Source organism: Struthio camelus, chromosome 32 (genome assembly GCF_040807025.1).
Source record: "Struthio camelus isolate bStrCam1 chromosome 32, bStrCam1.hap1, whole genome shotgun sequence".
Classification (NCBI taxonomy): domain Eukaryota; kingdom Metazoa; phylum Chordata; class Aves; order Struthioniformes; family Struthionidae; genus Struthio; species Struthio camelus.
This window is the reverse complement of record NC_090973.1, coordinates 1,912,908-1,923,509: the sequence shown is the minus strand read 5'-3', so window position 1 is coordinate 1,923,509 and position 10,602 is coordinate 1,912,908. Positions and strand designations below refer to the sequence as shown.

Below are 10,602 nucleotides of genomic sequence, written 5' to 3'. Positions count from 1 at the left end.
CCAGTGGGATGCAATTCATCCCGAGGAAGATGCCTAGGAGGAGATTCAGTGCAGAGAACTGGACACCTAACTGTGGGTGCTGGTGCGGAGGTACCTCCCTGTGAGCTGGGTAGTTAATCTCACCTGGAAATGTACTCAGTTCAGAGGAGTGGGGAGTAATTCCAGAGACCAGCCTTCCATTGCTTCAGCAGCTATCGAGTGCCATTTTACATTTCCTAGGATGTCCAACCTGTTATCTAGCTGTTGCAGCAGGTGGTGAACCTGCTTCCGTTCAGGGATAAGGGGAGCAGGAGTTGTGTAGTGTTGCTTGTGATTTATGCTGAAGAGGCACCACTGAAACAGTGGGACTTGGGGGCTGGGGATCAGTTTTTTGCTCTCACATGGGGTTTCTGGTGAAGATGTTGGGTCCCAACAAATGGGGTCAGGTTTCAGGGGTCCTGCAGGCTAGGCCTGAGGAATATGTATGTCAGCACTGCGAGGCAGTGCTTGAGGATGGAGGATGACGTGGGGAGAGTTACGCAGGGCTGGGGCAGCAGGGATGTGTCGACTGCACTGAAGCAAACCATTAAAGCTGTGTGTGTCTGTGTGTGTCATTAATGGAAGAGCCGCCACATATCAAAGGTGCTACTTGAGGGCAGAGCCGTTTGTCCCTTTCATCTTCCTGCAAGCGATGCCTGTGATGCTTTGGTCTAATCAGTGCCTGGGGAGGGACATGGATTTCCGGCACCAGCTCTATCTCTAACAGCCCTCAGCAAGCCCCGTTAAACCTCCAAGACACTTTATTCCCGTGATTTCACTTCACACTGTGTGACTTTCCCCTGGGAGCTTGTAAGAGTGTGGGAACCACAGTGAGCTTGTCATTGCCTCTAATCTGCAGGGTGGCTAGTAGGAGAACTTAAGAGTGTTGTGAAGTACAAAGTTTTTAATGAGCACGTGATGTAATCTGGTTTCATTTGTTTCTCATGTTTAAGCCTAACAAAGTTATGCTAATGTGTTTCAAATGAACTTCATGAATGTCCTTTTCCAGTGGCGATCTAGTGCTATCCCATGTAATATGTGTGGGACAGTGGGACGTCTGTTATGAAATGTAGCCTTCCAGGGTGCACTGATGTCCCAGAATTTCAGGCCTTCCTCTTCCTGCTGGTTCTAGTTATCTGCATGATGATTCTCCTTGGGAATATCCACGTTTTTGTGCTGGTGACTGCGGAGCAGCATTCCTGGTCCTTTCAATCCTGCCAGGGATAGGGTGTGTTAGTATGCTATTCATGAGATTGGGAACCCCTTCTGCCACAGAAAGACAGAAGGCTTTCTCAGCCATCTCCTTCCACCTCACTGTAGTAAAAATTTTCTGCAGCAGCCTGGTCACTGTGTATCTCTTACCAAAACCCAGCACCCTGACAAACCCTAGCAAAGGGTTTTCTGTCTTTTACACAGCCCTGCCTCTTCTAATCAAGATGCTCAGGTTGCCATTGGTAATCCCATCCCCAGCCGGCTCTTTTTAATCTTTCATATCATAATGGAAAAGATGCATTTAAACATGCATGCACGCATTTGTCTGAATGTGTGTCTTCAGTCCAAGAAAGATAAGGTTAAGTGATCTGCACAAAGTAGATGCATTCAGGAGATAGACTCCCAACCTGAGCAGATTGCTGTCACCTGATCTGAGAAATAGCAAGCTGAGATGTAATATTTTCCTGTTGCAATGTAGCTTTGGAACAAATACTGTGTTTAGGCTAGCTGGGAAGCAGGTACATGAAGTGTATTCACAATTACAGCAGAAACAAATCAGCGCCAGGTGCGTCACAAGTGCTGGGCTCAGCACTGGGGAAGGAGCCTAGCGTGATCCCCCCATGTCCCTCTGAGGCCCACTGCCACCACGCAGGCAGCAGCACAGCCTTGGTGCCAGGAGCTGGGCGAGCACAGCCAGGCTTCTATGTGACATGGCCCTTTGGAGAAGGAGCAACCTGGAGTGTGCCAGTGCTGGGCCTGTCTCACTGCAGGCTGCATAGGGGCTAGTCCCTGCCCTCACAGTGCTTGCTTACCAGGGGACCTGTGTCGCCGGTAACTGCCAACCCTGGTCCATCCCTGTCCTGTGAGCAGTGTAGGGGATTGACAGGCTCGGGAAAGGGACAGGAGTGTCTGGGAAGCTCTCACAGCCCTGTGTACACTTGATGGCTGCAATATGCAGGCTCTCACCTTCTTGGCTTCCTTGGTCAGGTAGTGACCTCTCAGTTTTCTCCTTTTTTCTCCTACTTCAGGGCAGTAGCCCATTGCCCCAAAGGGAGCCCAAAGGAGGGAGGCTGCAAAAGCCTACAAGGGCAACAGATGCCTTGGCTGTGGGGTTCCCCACCTCAGATGTGAGCTGGCTGGCACGCGGGGCTGAAGACCACGCTGGCGCACAGCCTTTGTGGCCCAGCCTTTTCCCAGAGTGTCGTGGGGCCCCAGCTGAAAAGGCAGGCGCTCCTTTTGGGAAGGGCTGCATGCAGCACACGCCTGCCCCAAGCCTTAGGTGAAGGGGGCATCTCCGTGAGGCGGTGGGGAAGTGGAGGAAGGATGGGTCTGGTTGGTGGGGCTGTGAGAGAAGCAAAGATGGTCTCCTCCTCTTCCCATGCCATGGCTGCTCTGATGAGCATTTTCGGGGGCAGGAGCTCAACCCTCAACCTCACACTGTGCTCCCCCTGGAGCCCACCACCTATGCCCATGAGCAGAGCCCTGACAAAGCCCTTCCCGCCAACGTCTGTGGTCTCAGCTGTGTGCTTAGCTGGTACCTGAGCACCGATGCCACTGCTTGCTGTGTCCTACTCTGTGTGGGCGTCCGACAGGGCTCTCCTGGCCCTCTTCTGAGCCTGAAAAAGAAAAGGAATTATTTGCAGGGCAAGGGATGAAGCCAGCCCTAGTCCTGGAGAAGGGGTGAGGATCCCCCCTGCCCGGCCTACTCCTCCATGCAAGACTCTGGGGATCAATCGCATCAACAATCGCAATCGTGTTGGGTTGAAGGGAACCTCTTTCTCAGCTCCCAGTCTGTTGCTTCCAGAACTGCAGGCATCCAGCGGAACATGCTGCATACTGAGCCATGCTCTGCCTTGTCCTGTCTCTTGGTTAGCAAGGTCTAAAAAGGCCTAAGCCCAGATTTGGCCTACAGATACTCAGAGGCTCCTTCCGGAAAGACCTCCCTGACCCTGACCAGGAGCAGTGCACAGCATCTTTCCTGGGAAATGCACAGGCACTTTGCCATCCCTGCCCATCACATCTCACTGACTGGGCTACTGTTAAGGTGCTGTGAGTCCCGCAGAGCCTTCTGTGCCTCCAACACCCTGACACAGGCTCCTAGATGTCGGTGCAAGCACTAGCTCTGAGTCCCATCAGGCTGGAAGCATTGTGGGACCCACTGTGCCTTGATTTGGGCGCCCCTTGTTCAGCTCCACCAGGAAAGAGGCCCTGGTGCCATTTCCTGGGCCAGGAGTGCGGCAGAGCTGCCAGCATGCTGTGCTGCCCTGCCTGAGGCCTCACCGGCTCTGTATCCTCCTCTGCAAACGGCCATCTACGCTGCTTGTGCCTAGGAAGCCTCCATGGCGTCCTCATGGCTGTACTGGCAGGTTGTCTGTGCACTGCCTGCAAAGAGAGGAAGGCCAAATTATCAGGGAGAATCACCAGCTGTCAAGCTGCTGTGGCAACCGCACAGCCTTATGGGCCTCCAACACCCCCACACAGACTTCTACATGTCCCTGCACACACTAGCTCCAAGCTCCAGCACGCTGCCAATGTGCTGGCACCCTCTGCACCCAGCTTGGCCACCTCTCCTTCAGATCCACAGCAAAGGGGCCCTGCTCCCACTTCCTGCCACAGCAGTGGCACGCAGCTGCCACCACACTCTGCCGCCCTGGCCCAAGCCCTCACCAGCTCTGCTCTCTCCCGGGCAGAAGGCCTTCCCGGGCGCTGCTTTTTCAGGACCCTCCGTGCTTTCTCCCTGGCCACGCACCCAGCTTGCTTCTGCGCCACCTGCCAAAGCACCAAGGGCACATTGTCACCGAGCATCACCAGCAGATCGAGGGCAAGGGGCTGCTGCATCCTCAGCACCACTGTGGGCACATGACAAGCCCCACACAGGAAGTGCCACACCTTCGGGACAGGCGCTTGCTGCTCAGGCTGCATGCCTTTTCCACAGGCCGGCCCATTTTTCCTGTGTGCCTGGAAAACCTGCACCGAGGAACCCATGGTCACAACCTGCACAAGCTCCGTGTGCACACAGACCAGCACACGGCTGAGCATGTGGGGGTTAGGAATGGCACTTACGTCCTTGCTGCTGGGTGCGGAGACCGGGACCAAATGTGGGACACTTTCCAGGCTCTACAAGAGAAGACATTGGTGGGACAGGCGCTCAAAAGGAGCCTTCTTTGGCCCTTTGGCATGCAGCTGCCACGCACAACATGCCTAGCCCACCTCAAGGCACCCAAATCCTTCAGGCAAGAGTCACAAGCCAAGAGCCCAAGAGCCCCGACCCCTTTGCCCTGACTCCCACCACAAAGGGCTCCCACCCACCGCCCTGCTAGGCCCTCACCTCGGGCCTCTGCCGCCTGCCTGCTCCCAAGTAGCCCCCCTGCAAAGCCTTGCGAGCACAACAGATGCCTTGCCTGAGGGGCTCCCTGCATCACAGGGCAGCTGGCTGGCAGCACGCGGGGCTGGAGACCATGCTGGCGCACAGCCTTGGCACCACCTTTCCCCAGAGTGCCTAATGGGGGCCCCAGCTGCACGGCCAGGCCCCAGCTGCAAAGGCAGCTGCTCCTTTCAGGAAGGCCTTCATGCACCACACGCCTGCCCCAAGCCTGCGGCCAAGCTGCCGTCTCGGCGAGCCAGTGGCCAAGCGGGGGAATCATGGGTCTGCCTGGTGGAGCCGGGAGAGAAGCAAACATGGGCTCCTTCTCTGCCCACACCAGGGCCGCTCTGCTCAGGAGCATTTTCAGGGGCAGCAGCTCAACCTCACACCGTCCTCCCCCAGCAGACCACCACCTCTGCCCACCAACAGAGCCCCAACAAAGCCCTTCCTCACAACCTCTCGCGCCTCAGCTCCCTCCTTAGCTCATACCTGAGCACCGAGGACGCCACTGCTGCTCGCCGCCTCCTGCTCTCTAGGCGGGTCCGAGGCGGCCGTGCTGGCCCTCTCCACAGCCTGACAAAGCAAAGGAGGCCTTTGCAGCGCAAGACAGCACGCCAGCCCTACTCCTGGCCCACGTGGTGCCAAGCAGCAACAGCGCCCCTCTGCCCAGCAGCCTCCCACCTCGCCTCACTCCCTTTCCAAGGGGCCCACAAGGGACCACGCACCACAGCCAGCCCACCTCTCTGCTCCCACGCCAACTACAGCCTCTCTCTCTTCCCTTCCCTCCACACCAACTTGGCAGCTTTTGCCCTGCACCCTCCCACCACAAGCAGTGTCTTCCCCGCGGTGCCGAGCGCCCTCGCAGGTGCCAGGCACCTGGCGCTGCCACCGCCACTGCCGCCCCTGGCCCACCCATCGGGCCCACCTCCCCGCAACCCACTCGCCCTCCTTTCCCCACACACCCATACACCAGCCTCGCTCCCGCCTGCCTCCTCCCACCATGGCACCCATGCCCCCGCCGACACTGCCGCTCCCTCCTCCTGCTGCCTGCCACCCACCACCACTTCCAGCACCGCCCGCTTGCCCACCGCACACCAACGTGCCCCAGTGCCCTTAGCAGCCTCCTGCCCCTACTCCTCCAGGCAACACCCCTCCTGGCCATCAAGTGCTTCCAGGGAAAAAGGGGCCATCGGTGGTGCTGCGCTCAAGGCAGCCCCGCTCTCACCTCCCAGCCTCTTCCCTCCACAACTCCACTAGCAACACCTCAGCCCACATTTGCCCTACGCCTACTCAAAGCCTCCTCTCTCAAAGACCTCCCGCACCCCCACCACCACCACTTGCCCCACCTGGCAAACTCCTACAGCCGCTGCCCCAGCCTTGCCTCTCCCAGACCCTCCCACTGCCCCGGCACAGCCCTCAAGGTGCTGTGGCCACCGCACAGCCTTCTGGGCCTCCAGCACCCCCACACGGCCTTCTACAGCTCCCTGCACACACTAGCTCCGAGCCCCAGCACGCTGCCAATGTGCTGGCACCCACTGGGCCCGCCTTCTGCACCTCTCCTTCACACCCCACAGCAAAGGGGCCCTGCTCCCACCTCCTGCCACAGCAGGGGCACACAGCTGCCACCACACTCTGCCCTGCCCTGGCCCCAGCCCTCACCAGCTCTGCTGGCTCCGGTGTCGTGGAAGGCCTTCCCAGGCGCTGCTTTCTCAGCAGCCGCTGCGCTTTCTCCCTCGCCATGCCTACAGCTTTCTTCTGTGCAGCCTGCAAAGCCACCAAGGACACATTGTCATGGAGCATTAGCAGCAGAGCGACAGCAACGTGCTCCTGCATCCCCAGCATCACTGCCGCCACACGACCAGCCCCGCACAGCAGATGGATGCTCAGGACGGGCACTTGCTGATCAGCCTGCATGCGTGGCCCCTCCCTACCTGCCTACGCCTCATGCTCCTCCTGACAACGGGTCCCACCATGGCCACCCAACAAGGCCGCCCTCCTACACTCACCACCATGCCCACCTCTCCCCACACACATACCCTTTGCCACCACCTGACAGCAAACCTCCTCTTCCCCTACCCGCTCCAACACTCCCACCCGCCCACCACCAACTCCTCCTCGCCCACTTGCCGCCACCCACCACAACACGACCCTACTCCCACCTCCACCCTCCCAGCCTCACCCTCCAAACGCCTCACACCCCGCATCACCAACGGCCTCGCCACTTCACCCCCAAACACAGCCCTTCCCCACGCCCATGCAGCACTCGCCCACTGCCATCTCTACTCTTGCCTCCTGCCCGCCCTCTCACACGCACACCAGGGGCCCACAGCCTGCACTTTTCACCCTCTTTTCCACAGGCCGGCCTCTTTTTTCTGTGGGCCTAGAAATCCTGCACCGAGCAACCCGTGGGCACACCCTGGACAAGCTCCGTGTGCAAAGACAGCAGCACCCGGGTGAGCATATGGGGCTTAGGAGTGGCACTTACGTCCTTGCTGCTGGGTGCGGAGACCGGGACCGGACGTGGGATGCTCTCCAGGCTCTACAAGAGAAGAAATTGGTGGGACAGGCACTCAGAAGGAGCCTTCCGCGGCTCTTTGGCAGGCAGCTCCAACGCACAACATGCCTTGCCCACCTCCAGGCACCCAAATCCTCCAGGCAAGAGTCACAAGCCAAGAGCCCAAGAGCCCCGACTCCTTTGCCCTGACTCCCACCACAAAGGGCTCCCACCCACGGCCCTGCTAGGCCCTGGCCTCGGGCCTCTGCCGCCTGCCTGCTCCCAAGTAGCCCCCCTGCAAAGCCTTGCGAACACAACAGATGCCTTGCCTGAGGGGCTCCCTGCATCACAGGGCAGCTGCCTGGCAGCACGTGGGGCTGAAGAGCATGCTGGCACACTGCCTTTGCGCCACCTTTCCCCAGAGTGCCTAATGGGGGCCCCAGCTGCACGGCCAGGCCCCAGCTGCAAAGGCAGCTGCTCCTTTCAGGAAGGCCTCCATGCACCACACGCCTGCCCCAAGCCTGCGGCCAAGCTGCCGTCTCGGGGAGCCAGTGGCCAAGCGGGGGAATCATGGGCCTGCTTGGTGGAGCCGGGAGAGAAGCAAACATGGGCTCCTTCTCTGCCCACGCCAGGGCTGCTGGGCTCAGGAGCATTTTCGGGGGCAGCAGCTCAACCTCACACCGTCCTCCCCCAGCAGACCACCACCTCTGCCCACCAACAGAGCCCCAACAAAGCCCTTCCTCACAACCTCTCGCGCCTCAGATCGCTCCTTAGCTCATACCTGAGCACCGAGGACACCGCTGCTGCTCGCCGCCTCCTGCTGTCTCCCGGGCTCCGAGGCAGCTGTGCTGGCCCTCTCCACAGCCTGACAAAGCAAAGGAGGCCTTTGCAGCCCAACGCAGCATGCCAGCCCTACTCCTGGCCAACGTGGTGCCAAGCAGCAACAGCGCCCCTCCGCTCAGCAGCCTCCCACCTCACCTCGCTCCCTTCGCAAGGGCCCACAAGGGAGCCCGCACCACAGCCAGCCCACCTCTCTGCTCCCATGCCAACTACAGCCTCTCTCTCTTCCCTTCGCTCCACACCAACTTGGCAGCTTTTGCCCTGCACCCTCCCACCGCATGCAAGTGTCTTCCCCGCGGTGCCGAGCACTCTCGCAGGTGCCAGGCACCTGGTGCTGCCACCGCCACTGCCGCCCCTGGCCCACCCATCGGGCCCACCTCCCCGCAACCCACTCGCCCTCCTTTCCCCACACACCCATACACCAGCCTCGCTCCCGCCTGCCTCCTCCCACCATGGCACCCATGCCCCCGCCGACACTGCCGCTCCCTCCTCCTGCTGCCTGCCACCCACCACCACTTCCAGCACCGCCTGCTTGCCCACCACACACCAACGTGCCCCAGTGCCCTTAGCAGCCCCCCGCCCCTACTCCTCCAGGCAACACCCCTCCTGGCCATCAAGCACACCGAGGGGCAAAGAGGGGCTTGGCGGTGCTGCGCTCAAGGCAGCCCCGCTCTCACCTCCCAGCCTCTTCCCTCCACAACTCCACTAGCAGCGCCTCAGCCCACATTTGCCCTACGCCTACTCAAAGCCTCCTCTCTCAAAGACCTCCCGCACCCCCACCACCACCACTTGCCCCACCTGGCAAACTCCTACAGCTGCTGCCCCAGCCTTGCCTCTCCCAGCCCCTCCGACTACCGCAGCACAGCCCTCAAGGTGCTGTGGCCACCGTACAGCCTTCTGGGCCTCCAGCACCCCCACACAGCCTTCTACAGTTCCCTGCACACACTAGCTCCGAGCCCCAGCACACTGGTGGGCTGGGAGCACCCACTGGGCCCGCCTTCTGCACCTCTCCTTCCGATCCAACAGGAGAGGGGCCCTGCTCCCACTTCCTGCCACAGTAGTGGCACACAGCTGCCACCACACTCTGCCGCCCTGGCCCCAGCCCTCACCAGCTCTCGTGGCTCCGGGGTCGCGGAAGGCCTTCCCAGGCGCTGCTTTCTCAGGACTCGCCGCGCCTTCTCCCTCACCATGCACGCAGCTTGCTTCTCCTGCAAAGCCACCAAGGACACATTGTCATGGAGCATCACCAGCAGAGCGACAGCAACGTGCTCCTGCATCCCCAGCACCACCGCCGCCACACGACCAGCCCCGCACAGCGGATGGACGCTCAGGACGGGCACTTGCTGCTCAGCCTGCATGCGTGGCCCCTCCCTACCTGCCTACGCCTCATGCTCCTCCTGCCAACGGGTCCCACCACGGCCACCCAACACAGCCGCCCTCCTACGCTCACCACCATGCCCACCTCTCCCCACACACATACCCTTTGCCACCACCTGACAGCAAACCTCCTCTTCCCCTACCCGCTCCAACACTCCCACCCGCCCACCACCAACTCCTCCTCGCCCACTTGCCGCCACCCACCACAACACGACCCTACTCCCACCTCCACCCTCCCAGCCTCACCCTCCAAACGGCTGAGTCCCCACAGCACCAACAGCCTCGCCACTTCACCCCCAAACACAGCCCTTCCCCACGCCCATGCAGCACTCGCCCACTGCCATCTCTACTCTTGCCTCCTGCCCGCCCTCTCACACGCACACCAGGGGCCCACAGCCTGCACTTTTCACCCTCTTTTCCACAGGCCGGCCTCTTTTTTCTGTGGGCCTAGAAATCCTGCACCGAGCAACCCATGGGCACACCCTGGACAAGCTCCGTGTGCAAAGACAGCAGCACCCGGGTGAGCATATGGGGCTTAGGAGTGGCACTTACGTCCTTGCTGCTGGGTGCGGAGACTGGGACCGGTGGTGTGACAGTTTCCAAGCTCTACAAGAGAAGAAATTGGCGGCACAGGCACTCAGAAGGAGCCTTCTGCAGCCCTTTGGGCGACATTGGCACGCAGCTCCCATGCACAACAGGCCTCAAGGCACGCAAATCCTTCAGGCAAGAGTCACAAGCCAAGAGCCCGAGAGCCCCGACTCCTTTGCCCTGACTCCCACCACAAAGGGCTCCCACCCACTGCCCTGCTTGGCCCTCGCCTCGGGCCTCTGCCACCTGCCTGCTCCCAAGTAGCCCCCCGCAAAGCCTTACAAGGACAACAGATGCCTTGGCTGGGAGGCTCCCTGCATCACAGGGCAGCTGCCTGGCAGCACGCGGGCTGAAGAGCACGCTGGCACACTGCCTTGGCACCACCTTTCCCCAGAGTGCCTAATGGGGGCCCCAGCTGCACGGCCAGGCCCCAGCTGCAAAGGCAGCTGCTCCTTTCAGGAAGGCCTGCATGCACCACACGCCTGCCCCAAGCCTGCGGCCAAGCTGCCGTCTCGGGGAGCCAGTGGCCAAGCGGGGGAATCATGGGCCTGCTTGGTGGAGCCGGGAGAGAAGCAAACATGGGCTCCTTCTCTGCCCACGCCAGGGCTGCTGGGCTCAGGAGCATTTTCGGGGGCAGCAGCTCAACTTCACACCGTCCTCCCCCAGCAGACCACCACCTCTGCCCACCAACAGAGCCCCAACAAAGCCC

At 60.6% G+C, this 10,602-nt stretch overlaps 1 long non-coding RNA gene across 1 annotated transcript; it reads right to left on the bottom strand.

Annotated features, from left to right (window-relative positions):
- Positions 1-934: 934 nt before the first annotated feature.
- Positions 935-3,564, bottom strand: LOC138063560 (uncharacterized). The gene is made up of 3 exons (XR_011137090.1): positions 3,511-3,564; positions 2,769-2,846; positions 935-1,232 (listed from the first exon to the last, which is right to left on the bottom strand). It is a non-coding gene; the product is annotated as an uncharacterized lncRNA (long non-coding RNA).
- Positions 3,565-10,602: the final 7,038 nt, after the last annotated feature.